This window comes from Ornithorhynchus anatinus, chromosome X1, assembly GCF_004115215.2.
Source record: "Ornithorhynchus anatinus isolate Pmale09 chromosome X1, mOrnAna1.pri.v4, whole genome shotgun sequence".
NCBI lineage: Eukaryota > Metazoa > Chordata > Mammalia > Monotremata > Ornithorhynchidae > Ornithorhynchus > Ornithorhynchus anatinus.
In genome coordinates this window covers 55296657-55310107 of record NC_041749.1, presented here as the reverse complement: position 1 = coordinate 55310107, position 13451 = coordinate 55296657, and the positions used below count along the sequence as shown (strand labels likewise).

The 13451-nt window shown below is 48.0% G+C and overlaps 1 protein-coding gene across 1 annotated transcript in view; it reads right to left on the bottom strand.

Moving 5' to 3' along the window:
- ZNF710 (zinc finger protein 710) overlaps positions 1–13451 on the bottom strand; it is a 67109-nt gene that overhangs the window by 40838 nt on the left and 12820 nt on the right. Inside the window, exon 2 of the mRNA XM_029051075.1 lies at positions 864–1056. The gene's annotated coding sequence lies outside the window, so the exon portion shown is untranslated. The remainder of the gene's footprint in view (positions 1–863; positions 1057–13451) is intronic.

The following is a 13451-nucleotide window of genomic DNA, read 5'->3' as shown; positions in this document are numbered from 1 at the left end:
TGTGCATGCACGTGCTCACACACACACACAGACACACACACACTTTTTTTGCAAGCAAGGAGATGGGCACTAGAAAGACGGTCTCGAGTGCTTCCTCGGTTATTTTTTTTCTGTTGTTCTTTGCTTTCACTGAAAGGGCGGGAAGACCAGGAGGATGGGAAAGAAAGTGCTTGAAGGGATTTACTGGGAAGGAGGGTGGAGGGTGGGTCAGGTTCAAAAGGCTGTCACAGGTGTGGGGAGCAGGATCAGATGGGGTGGAAGGGGAAGAAGAAGCAGGGGCACGAGAGAGAATCACACTTATAGGGGGATAAATCAATCAGTCCTATCTATTGAGTGCCTACTGTGTGCATAGCACTGTACTACGAAGCGGAAATGGGGGTGGGAGTGGGAGAATGTTACGGGGAGTGGGAGGTAGGGATGAAAAACCTGGAGGAAGGGAGGGGAAAGACCCCCCTAGACCCCTCGGAATCAGTCAGGGACCTGGAGCAGACAGGGTGACATGTGCCCCCCGGTTGCTCATCGGAGGCCTGCCCCCACTCCGGCCAAAGGTCTGGTCCACAGGTGCCAACGGTAGTAGCCATTGGGAGGGAGAGGAGCTAATGGGGTTGTGTCCTCAGAGTTTGGAGAGTGGGGCCTGGCCGGCATTGCCAGAGCTGCCGGAGTCTGGCTAGTCAGGGCCAGCTGGTGGCTACGGAACCACTGGAAGTCAACAAGGCCATCCCCGTGCTGCCATGCGAGGCTGCAACCCTCCCCAGCCATTTACGGAAAAAGGATTCCCAGCGAGACCATGCATCCTTTCCCCTCCTAAACCACCTTGCCTCCCAGACAGCCCCAGGAGGCGGGGCGAGGGAGTTGCGACTCACCGGTGGCCATCGGCGCTCCAGAGATCTGTCCGGCCGGGTGGGCCGCAGCCTGACTCTCTCCTGCAGCTCCAGCCTCGGCCCGGGGCTGAGCGGCCGGTTCTGCCACCTCGCGTTTCGGCCCCTGTGAGTTCCACCAGCCAATGTGCGGCTCCCCCCCTTCTAGCCAAACCAGGCTAGTGGCCTGGGGAAAGTCCTAGACAGCAGGAAAAGATGTCTGTAAGAGCGTACAGAGGCAGGAGCCAGGCAGGACAGGATTCAATGAAAAGCACCACTCCGGGGGAAACGGAGGACCAATCGGCAGCCACCAACCCACAGCGTGTTTTAAATCGAACAGAGGAGAACAGAGACCGCGCTAAATGTGTGGGTGGAAAAATGTGAACACGTGAAGTGCGTTTTTGTTACCCGGAGATAAAAGGGAGAGGGCGAGAAAAGGGGGTGGAGGAGAGAGGAGAATGGGGGAGGGAATGGGGATGGGGGAGAGAGAAATGGAAACAGACAGGGAGCGAGACAGACGGACGGGCCTGGTGCTTTATTAGTTTAAAAATAGAGGGGTTAGCAGGAGGAGGAAGCAAGCAGTTTGGAGTCCTTTCCCGTCTTCTGAAAGGCAATACGGACCCCCTGGGAAACAGCACACTTCAGGGAGGATTCCCTCTCCTCCCTCAGCCCTTAGGTGGCCTTTGACCCAAGGTCGCCCACACTCTCCCCAAGGCAGGGGTTCAATCCTGAGGGGCCCGGACTAAAGGGGCCACCCTCTCCCTTCCGGAGAGAAGTAAGCCAGGTCGTGGGCCGAGACCCCCGCCTTTCCTTTGTGGGTTTCCCAGCCAACATGAACTGTCAGCGGAGCGAGGTGCCACCAGGAGAGAGAGATGCAAGAGAGTTGGCAGGGAACAGAGCATGGCAGCAGGTGAGCTAATAAAAAATCTGCATTCCCAGCTTAAGTCATCGGTACGGATAGTTCGAACCAGAACCATCTCATCTCCTGTCTGGCCTCGAGGAATCCAGGCCGCCCCCTCAAAGGGGATGGGTTTCCCCATTCCGCTGGGCCTGCTCCAGAACCAGTGACAATCATCGCCGGGGATGTGCCATCTTGGGGATAGAAGGGGAGGACCAGATAAACTGGGAAGACTGAGAAACTAAAACCCGGCTGGGCAGGAGGCTTAGCAAGACTTTTCCAGGCCTGACTCCTTACTACAGAGTTGGTAGGCATGCTCCCTGCCCACAGTGATCTTTCAGTTGAGAGAGGGAGACAGACATTTCCTTTTTCCTTTTCTTCCATTCCCTTCTGCGTCACCCTGTATTCATCCCCGCTCCCTGCCCCATAGCACTTATGTTCATAGCTGTAATTTGTTTATTTATGTCTGTCTTCCCCTCTAGACTCTAAGCTCACTGTGGGCAGGGAAATATGTCTGTTATATTGTTCTTTTTTACTCTCCCAAGCACTTACTACAGTGCTCTGCACACTGTAAGTGCTCCATAAATCCGATTGACTGACTGACCAACTAAAGTCATGAGTCGAACTCATGAGTTCGAATCCCAGCTCTGCCACTTGTCAGCTGTGTGACTGTGGGCAAGTCACTTAACTTCTCTGTGCCTCAGTTCCCTCATCTGTAAAATGGGGATTAAGACTGGGAGCCCCACGTGGGACAACCTGATTCCCCTGTGTCTACCCCAGCGCTTAGAACAGTGCTCTGCACATAGTAAGCGCTTAACAAAACAAATACCAACATTATTAAAGGTGAAGGTAGAGGAGCTCCCTTCAGGCTCCCCTTTTAGTGCCAGGAAGTTCTGCTGAGGATGGTGGCCAGGGAAGAGATCAGTTGGCAAAATGAGACTGAAGCTTGCCGCCCCACACCCCTCCACACAGTATGGTCATTGTCTGTCCTGCGCACATTTCTCCCCAACATCCGGGAATCTCAGTGGCCCCCAAAGGAAGGATTGAGCCTGTAGCTCAAGGCCAGATTCAAGCTAAAAGGTCATGTGCAAGGAAAATTGTGTGTACTCATTAAGGGACTAAGACAGTGCAGGTGTATACACACACACACACACAAACACAAACACAAAGCCCAACTTTCCATTTCCAGCTAGGGGGCAAACTTGGGTAAGGGCTTCCCAAGTGGTGAAGCAGGGAAGGAAAAATGAGAGTCAAGGACTGTGGTGTGCTGGTGACTTCTTGAGGATGGCCTCCAGTTTTAACCCCACGGTCCCATGTGCCAACTGCTCATTACAGCTATTATTGGGATGCTCTCAGGGCTCCATGCCAGGGTACCCTTGCTCTGGGAGATTGCGTTCACCATCTCCGGTCTCTGAGATCAAGCCCCCGCTCTGAGAGGCATGGGAAGCGCTACTAGAAAAGCAGCGTGGCTCAGTGGAAAGAGCCCGGGCTTGGGAGTCAGAGGTCATGGGTTTGAATTCCAGCCCTGCCACTTGTCAGCTGTGTGACTGTGGGCAAGTCACTTAACTTCTCTGTGCCTCAGTTACCTCATCTGTAAAATGGGGATAATAATAATAATACTAACTGTGAGCCTCACGTGGGACAACCTGATTACCCTGTATCTACCCCAGCACATAGTAAGCACTTAACAAATACCAACATTATTATTATTACTGCTACTCCGTCTACTATACTACGACTAGTATAGTATACTACTAGCAGTACTTCTATTATTTACTATACTACCACTATTCCCTTTTCTACTATGCTCTTATTGCTATTACTACTACCTTTGCTACTACTATTACTGCTACTACTAATAATTCATAGTTATGGTAGTTGTTAAGCACTTACTCTGTGTCAGGCACTGTATTATTATTGCTACCATACTACTACTCCTACTTCTATGACTACTGCTACACTACTTCTACTACTATTCTACCACCAAGATTACTGCTATGACTACTACTTCTATTACTACTAATATTACCTCCATTACTATTATCGCTACTACTCTACTCTTCTTATTGTTACTACTACTATCTGTTCTGGGAGATTGCGCTCACCATCTCGGGTCTCTTAGATCAAGCTCCCACCCTGAGAGGCATGGGAAGTGTTAGTACTGCTACTGCTCTGCACCTAGTAAGCGCTCCATAAATACTATTGAATGAATGAATGAATATTACCTCCATTACTATTATCACTACCACTCTACTATTCTTATTATTACTGAGCCCGTCACTGGGTGGGGATTGTCTCTATCTGTTGCCAAATTGTACACTCCAAGTGCTTAGTACAGTGCTCTGCACATATTAAGTGCTTAATAAATACAATTGAATGTATACTACTGCTACTACTTCTCCTACTGCTATAACTATTACTATACTATTACTACTGCTACTATTGCTACTATTACTCCCGCCCCACAGGTCCTGCAGCAGCTGCATGTGGAAGGTCACGTCAGAGAAGCAGCGTGGCGCAGTGGAAAGAGCACGGGCTTTGGAGTCAGGGCTCATGAGTTCGAATCCCAGCTCTGCCACTTGTCAGCTGTGTGACTGTGGGCAAGTCACTTAACTTCTCTGTGCCTCAGTTCCCTCATCTGTAAAATGGGGATTAAGACTGTGAGCCCCACGTGGGACAACCTGATTCCCTTGTGTCTACCCCAGCGCTTAGAACAGTGCTCTGCACATAGTAAGCGCTTAACAAATACCAACATTATTATTATTAATGCCCATCCCTCCCCTTGGAATAAGTGATTCTTCTTGAATTTGTAAGCTCCCCACCTAGTGTATTCACAGGTTCTCTTAGCTTATCATTCAGTGGTATTTACTGAGTGCTTACGGTGTGCAGAGCACTCTACCAAGCATTTGGGAGAGTACAATAGAGTTGTAGACACTCCGCCCACAAGAAGCTTAATGAACAGTTCTCCAGGATTTAATGGGTCGAAAGGTTCCTACGGCAGTGATAATCGTACCGCAGAATCTTAGATCGGCTCCAGAAATAAACCCAGGAATTCCCAGCCTCCCCCAAAACGCTGCTACAGCTACACTTCCCAAAATAGCTCCCCTGTGGTCATGTCACGAATAGATCCACACCGGGCACTTTTCCGAATTTCAGCCCACCCAGAAAGGGACAATTGCTAAAATCATTCCCTTGTGGAGGCAGGCTTGGTCTCTCTCTCTCTCTCTCTCTCTCTCTCTCTCTCTGTAAAATGGGGATTAGGACTGTGAGCTCCATGTGGGACATGGACTGTGTCCAATCTCATTAGTTTGAATCTACCCCAGCATTTAGAACAGCACTTAGCACTATGTGCCAGGCACATAGTAAGCGCTTAACAAATTCCTTAAAAAAAAAATGTGCCAGCTCATCTCCCAGATCCAGATCCAGTCAGCGTGCTTGACTTCAATAAAGAAAATCCACTGAGAAGCAGCGTGGCCTAGTGGAAACAGCACAGGCCTGGGAGTCAGAGGACCTGGGTTCTAATGCCTGCTCCACCGCTCATCCGCTTGGACAAATCACATAACTTCTCTGGGCTCAGGTACCTCATTTCTAAGATTATGAAACCTCTGTGGGATAAGGAGTGTGTCTAACCTGATTAACTTGTATCTACCCTAGTGCTTAATACAGTGCTTGGCGCATAGTAAGTACTTAACAGAGATCGTTAAAAAAAAATTCTGGCACTGGGGAAGAGTTGGCCTGAATCCCAGGAGGTATAGCCGCTTCCCTGGGTTGACCAGAGACCAAAGTCCATCCGGATGACCCTTAAGTGGCTCTTCCTTCATTTAAAATAAATCAATGAATGAATGAGTCGACCCGAGCACAGTTGTTTGCCAAGAAAAAGAGTGTGAAAAGAGAAATACAGGTAGGTACCATTTTCCTTTAGAACAGTGAAAACTGGATTACTCCAGTAAAATAAGAAGAGATGCAATGCAGTACTTACCGTGAACCCTTATAATTTATTTTAGTGTCTATCTCCTTGAGGGCAAGGATGGCATTTGTTAGGCACTTACTATATGCCAGGCACTGTACTATGCACTGGGGTAGATGCAAATTACTCAGTTGGACATAGTCAACGTTCCACATGGGGCTCACATTTTAATCCCCATTTCAAAGATGAGGTAACCAAAGCACAAATGAAGTGAAGTGACTTGCCCAAGGTCACACAGCCCACAAAGTGGCAAAGCTGGAATTAGAACCCAGGTCCTTCTGACTTCCAAGCCTATTCTCTATCCGCTAGGTACCACTGCTTCTTGTTTCTATTTACTTTACGGTCCTCTCCCAAGCGCTTAGTACAGTGCCCTGCACATAGGAAGTGCTTAATAAATGCCACTGATTGATTAGCCTCCACAAATTAAGAACTCAATAAATACCATTGATTTGTTATGTGGTTGATTGACTGACTGATACCAAGGTAACTGAGAAAGGTAAGGGCTGCAGTCGGGCCCATGGCGTGGTGCATAGACCACAGGCCCAGAAGTAAGAAGGTCATGGGTTCTAATCCCAGCTCTGCCACTTGTCTGCTGTGGGACCTTGGGTAAGTCACTTCACTTCTCTGAACTTCAGTTACCTCATCTGTAAAATGGGGATTGAGACCGTGAACTCCACGGGGGACAGGGACTGTGTGTCCAACCCGATTAGCTTGAATCCACCCCAGTGCTTAGTACAGCGCCTGGCACATGGTAAGGGCTTAACAAATACCATAATTACGCCGAGGTGCCCCGTGACTGCTGATTGACTGCGTTGGTTCAGTGAAGTATGAGACCTTCCTCCAAAGAAGAGAAGTCTAGGGGGGATGATATGGGGGTGGTCTCCCTCAGTTTCCAGCAGGAGGGGTGAAGCCACTGCTTCCAATCCCCTGGTTTGGGCTGGACCTTCAGCCTGATCCATCCCAGTCAACAAGACCCGAGAGCTTTTCTGTATAGCTGAGCTTTCCTCTAGTTGAGTTCTTAGGTCCCTGCTAGCTCTTTAACTGGCAAGGACATCTCCACCAAGAGGCCTTCCCTGACTGAGCCCTCATTTCCTCTTCTCCCATTCCCTTCTGCATCGCCCTTGCCCTTGGATCTGCTCCCTTTATTCACCCTCCACCCTCAGCCCCACAGCATTTATGTCCATATCCATGATTCATTTATTTCTATTAATGTCTGTCTCCCCTCTAGACTGTAAGATCAATGTGGACAGGGAACGTGTCTACCAACTCTGTTGCATTGGCCTCTCCCAAGCACTTATTAGAGTGCACCGACCACAGTAAATGCTCAATAAACATGATCGATTGGCTGATTAGGGGCTACCAAGTGCAAAATGGCAGGCAGTACTTGTGGAAACCAACTCTTAACCAGACTTACTCCATTTTGTTTTCAGTTTCCATTTTGCATTAATCTACCTCATTTTTCCTAAGTCATGCTTCAGCCGCACCCTTCCCCCTTCATCAGTTTCAGCCACACGGTGTCATTGATTAAGAAAACAGCAGCCCCACTTGATTGGATCCGGTTGTTGGTGTGAAGGAGCACCAGGTCCACAACACAGACTTTAACTAGTTCCCTCTCCCACTTTTTGGTAATGAGGTTGAGCCCCCTCTTAGTGCAACAGACTGTCTGCCCTCATCTGTATTAGTATTGCAATAATAAATCCCTTATGCTCAATCAATTAATGGTGTTTATTGAAACCTTACTATGTATAGAGCACTGTAGTAAATGCTTAGGAGAACACAACACAAGAAAATTAGCAGATACATTCCCTGCCATATGAGTTTACAGCCTGTGTTTCTGTGACTTTTTTGTTGGACTCAACACACTAGAATCAATTTCTTCATGGAGGCCCTATACAGGCAAGGGACTTGGCCATCATTTTCAACAGGAGATTCCCTTAATGTTCTCTAGCCCTATGCCCCCAAATTCTTCCCAACTAAATGCAACTTTCTCCTTTGCACCTTCGTTATGGGCATGGAATGCATCTGTTATATTGTTCTCTCCCAAGTGCTTGGTACAGTGCTCCACACAGAGTAAGCACTCAATAAATACCATTGACTTGCAATGAAAAGCTGGCAAAAGGGCCCTCGAGTGTTCTGTGCACGTGCCAATCCAATAACAACGTGGTTTCGTGGAAAGAGCACAGGCTTGAGAGTCAAAGGACGTGGGTTCTAATCCCAGCTCTGCCACCTGTCTGCTGTGTGACCTTGGGCAAACCACTTAACTTTCTGTGCATCTGTTACCTCATCTGTTAAATGGGGATTAAGACTGTAAGCCCAATGTGGGACAACGTGATTACCTTGTATCTACTCCAGTGCTTAGAACAGTGCTTGAGGGAGCCTGCAGAATTGCACTGTGTGTTTTGGGTTCTGTACTATACATGGCTCTGTTTTTTTAAGGATTAAAGAAACCCAAAAAAAACGGGGGCTGATAAATTGACAAGAACCTCCTCCCCCCAAACCCCGAAGGTTCTGTGTCACTGTGTGGGTTCCCTCTTGGCAGCCATCACTTGGAGCCTATTTAGTCAGCTGTGGAAGGAGGAAAATCGATTCACCTGGTCAGGTCCATCGACGGTAATCAATCAATGGTATTTACTGATCACTTACTGTGTAGAGAGCACTGAACTAAGTACTTGGAAGAGTACAGTACAACAGAGTTGATAGACACATTCTCTGTTCACAAGGGGCATAGGGTCAAGATGGGTCAGGTGACAGAATGCTGGTTGTTAGGTGGGCTCTCTCTCCTAGAGCTCTGAAGGAGCCTTGCAAACTAGCCCAGCCCACAGTCCAGGCCCACAATTAATCAGTCAATCAATCCTATTTGTTGAGCTCTGTCCGGGTGCAGAGCACTGTGCTAAAAAGTGCTTGAGAGAGTCAGTCGAAATGTTCCCTCCCTACAAGGAGGTTACAGCCTAGAAGCAATCAGGCCTTGGGGCTCGCTTGATAGTGGAGGGCTGAGGCAAATGATATTCTTGGTCCTGGGGTGAGAAAGTCCGCTGACATGAACCCATGAGGAGGCAGGCTGGTGAAGGGCCGAGAAAGAAGGGGAGCCTTCTACAGGTGAGGCCTCTTTTGGTGATTCAGCATTGGCTCAGAAGGCAGCCCCCCTCAGAGATGACTGGGGAAGCAGCATGGCCTAGTGGATAGAGCAGAGGCCTGAGAGTCAGAAGGACCCAGGTTCTAATCCCAGCTCTGCCATTTGTCGGCTGTGTGACCTTGGGCAAGTCACTTCACTTCTCTGTGCCTCACTTATCTCATCTGTAAAGTGGGGATTAAGACCGTGAGCCCTATGTGGGACAAGGATTGGATCCAACCTGATTAGGATGTATCTTCCCCAGCACTTAGAACAGTACTTGACATACAATAAGTGCTTAACAAATACCAACATCATCATTCAATCCCCTTCCGCGGAGGGGGTCCAGTCATGGTTTCTTCAGCAGCACAGAGATCCATAAAGATCCTTATGGAAAAGAGGTCACAGGAAGAGACAGTGGCGTTCCCAAGTCAGCCCTGCTAGTGGGGGAGAGGGGTTCATTATTGCCTGTTTCTAGCTGTAACATAAAGCATTCTTCCAGAAGCTTTCTAACATATAACAGCTTTCCCTTCCTGTTTTTCGGGGGGGTGTCAATTTAGAAGTTTGGGCTCTCCCCGCCCCAGCTCCCAGAATCCCTTCACACAATCAGATGGGGTCTGGCAGGAAGAGCCCCTAGCAAACACAGAGACTGTTTGGTCCTTGCAATCAGCCACTCGCTGTGTCCCCTTGGCGATCATCCTGAAGCAAAATCAAGGGCAGAGAGGGTACTTGGTTCAATCTCTTTTGCACCGTAATTATGGTAGTATTCATTAAATGCTAGCTTTATGCCAAGCCCTGGAGTAGGAATAAGATAATCAGAACAGACACAGTCCCTGACTCCTACAGGGCTCACAGTCTAAGAGGACAGATATTTTATCTCCATTTTACAGGTAAGAAAATGGAGGCACAGAGAAGGTGAGTTGCCTCTGGTCACACAGCAGGCAGTGGCAGAGCCGGGACTAAAACCCAGGTCTCCTGACTCCCAGGCCCATGCTCTTTCCAGTAGGCCTTAAGGCCATCAGGCATGATCTCCCTAAAATTTCCCCTGCTCCTCTCCAATCCCCCCTCCTACTCCAACCTCTTCTATTCTCCCTATGTTCACTGCAGGAACTCAAGGTGAAATCTCTCGCCACCTCTCTAAATCTAATCCCTCCACCTGTACTTTGGACCCCATCCCTTCAAACTTTTTACAAACACTTGCCCACTCACCTCTTCCCTCTCTGACTGCCATCTTCAATGATTCACTTTTAATGGCTTCTTCTCTACGGCTTTCAAACAGGCTTACGTATCCCCTTTCCTTAAAAAACCCTCCCTTGACCCCACGACTTCCTCCAGTTATCACCCTCCTACCATTTCTGTCCAAACTTCTTGAGAGAGTTGTTTATACTCACTGTCTCCACTTCCTCTCCTCCAATTCTCTCCTAGATCCCCTCCAATCTGGCTTCTGCCCTCTTCACTTCACTCCACAGAAACAGCCCTCTTTGAGTTAACCAATGACCTTCTTCTTGCCAAATCGAATGGCCTGTACTCCATCCTAATCCTCCTAGACCTCTCGCCCGCCTTTGACACTGTAGACCACCACCTATTCCTGGAAACATTATCCAACCTTGGCTTCACTGACACTGTGCTCTCTTGGTGTCCTCCTATATCGCTCTGACTGCTCCTTCTCAGTCTCTTTTGCTGGCTCCTCTCCCTCCCTCCCTCTGACAGTAGGGGTCCTTCAAGGCTCAGTTCTAGGTCCTCTAGGCAGATGATTTCCAAATCTACATCTCCAGCTCCGACCTCACTCCTTCCCTGCAATCTCACATTTCCTCCTGCCTTCAAGACATATCTATTTGGCTGTCCCTCTGACACCTCAAATTAAACATGTCCCAAACTGGACTTCTTATCTTCTCACCCAAACCCTTTCCTCCCCCTCTCTTTCCCATCACTGTAGGCAACACCACTATCTACCCTCTCTCACAAGCCCATAACCTTGACGTTGCCCTCGTCTCATCTCTCATTCCACCCACATATGCAATCTGTCACCGAATTCTGTTGGTTCTACCTTCACGACATTGCTAAAATTCATCCTTTCCTCTGCATCCAAACTGCTACCATGCTGATCCAAGCACTTATCTTAACCCACTTCTACTACTACATCTGCCTACTTGCTGACCTCCTGGCCTCCTTTCTCTCTCCACTCCACTTCACTCTGCTCAACAAATCATTTATCGACAAAAACGTTCAGTTCATGTCTCCCCACTTCTCAAGAAACTTCAATGGCTGCCCATCCACCTTCACGTCAAACAGAAACAAACTCCTTACCATTGGCTTTAAAGCACTCAGTCAGCTTGCCTCACCCTACCTCACCTCACTAATCTCCTACTAGGACCCAGCCTGCATATTCCACTCTTCTAGCCCTAGTTTACTCACCATGTCCCGATCTTGTCTATCTCACCGCCGACCTCTTTCCCAAGTCTTCCCCCTAGCCTGGAACTCACTGGCCCTCCATATATGCCAGACCACCACTCTCATCACTTTCAAAGCATTAATGGGGTCACATCTCCTCTAAGAGGCCTTCTCTGATTAAGCCCTCTTTTCCCCAGCTCGATCTCCCTTCTGTGTCATCTACGCACTTCAACCTGTGACGTTTGGACCCTTGATATTCACCCCATCCCTGACCCCACAGCATTTATGTATATATCTTTAAATTATACATTATAAACTATTTATTTATTCATGTTAATGTCTGTCTCCCCCTCTAAACTGTAAGCTGTTGTGGGCATGGGACCTGTCTGCTAATAGTACTGAATTCTCCCAAGCGCTTAATACAGTGCTCAGCACATAGTAAGCACTCAATAAATTTGATTGATTGATTGATTGCCTGTCTTTTCGAAGCTAGAACTTAGGTGAAATGAAAAAAAATTAAAGCAAGAGAATTACTGCTAAGGTTTGCTCCAACACCTCTACCTACTGTTCCCTTCAGTAGTAATAATAATTGTGATATTTATTAAGTGCTTACTAAGTGTCAAACACCATACTAAACACTGGAATACAAGATAATCAAGTCTCTTATAGTCCCTGTCCCATGCGGGGCTCACAATCCAGTAGTAGTATCAATCAATCAATCAATCAATGGTATTTATTGAGCACTCATTCTGTGCAGAGCACTGGACTAAGCAGTTTGGGTAGTACAGAACAAGAGTTGGTAGATATGTTCCCTGCCCTCAATGAGCTTGCAGTCTAGAGGGGGAGACAGGCATTAATATAAATAAATAATTTATAATATATAATTTATAATTATGTGCATAAGTGTTGTGGGGCTGAGGGTGGAACGAATACCAAATGTTCAAAGGTCACAGATTCAAATGCACAAATGACACAGAAGGGAGAGGGAGGCAGGAAAAAGAAGACTTAATCAGGGAAGGCCCCTTGGAGCAGATGTGACCTTAATAGGGCTAATAGTATCCTATTATCACTATCACTAAATCCTGCCGGTTCAACGCTCATGATATCGCTAAAATGTGTCCTTTCCACTCCATCCACATTAAACCAAGCGCTCCATCTTATTTCGTCTTGATTACTGTAACAGCCTCCTTGCTGACCTCCCTGCCTCCTGTCTCTTGATGAAGATGATGGTATTTGTTAGGCACTTAGTATGTGTCAAGCATTGTTCTAAGTGCTGGGGCAGATGCAAGCTAATCAGGTCAGATACAGTCCCTGTCCTTCATGGGGCTCACAGTCTTAATCCCTATTTTACAGATGAGGTAACTGAGGCACAGAGAAGTTAAGCAACTTGCCCAAGGTCACACAACAGACAAGTGGCAGAACTGGGATAGAACCAAGGTCCTCTGACTCCCAGGCCCATGCTCTTTCTACTAAGCCACACTGCTTGTACTTTCGAAGGAGGTCACATCTCCTCCAAGAGGCCTTCCCCAATTAAGCCCTCTTTTTCCTGGCTCCCTCTCCCTTCTGCGTCATCTATGCACTTGAATCTGTGACCTTTGAACATTTGGTACTCATCCCACCCTCAGCCCCATAACACTTATGCACATATTTATAAATTATATATTATATATTACTTATATTAATGTCTGTCTCCCCTCTAGACTGCAAGCTTGTTGAGGGCAGGGAACATGTCTACCAACTCTTGTACTGTATTATATTGTAGTAAAGTACTTTTTACTCAGAAAGATGTCTGTGTCACGGATAAAGCAGTAGCACAGACTCAGGTGGAGAGAGCAGCTGACAAGAGTCATAAGCAACCCCATGGTGCATTGACTGATGGACATTCCCTGGAAATTGGGGGTGGAGTGGCAAGGGAAGGAGGGACTGTGGGTTTTAGGGTCTGCAATCCCAGGACAGATCCTTGGGGATTCGGGTTGTGGACTCTATACAGAGAAGACAGGGCCTCAGTCCGCTGGTGTCCCCGGCCTGGCTCCTGACCGGGACGGAGAAGCGGCATTACTCAGCCTGAGCCTGACTCTGAGTCGGAAGAGCTGGCACCAAGACCCGGGACTTTGCGGTTAAGATTTTCCTGGGATGAGCAGATGTTCCCAGAGCCCTAGACATCCACTGGAGCTGAGTCAAATGGCGACCATAGGCCCAAGGGAACTTGGCTGCAAGCTCCGAAAGACT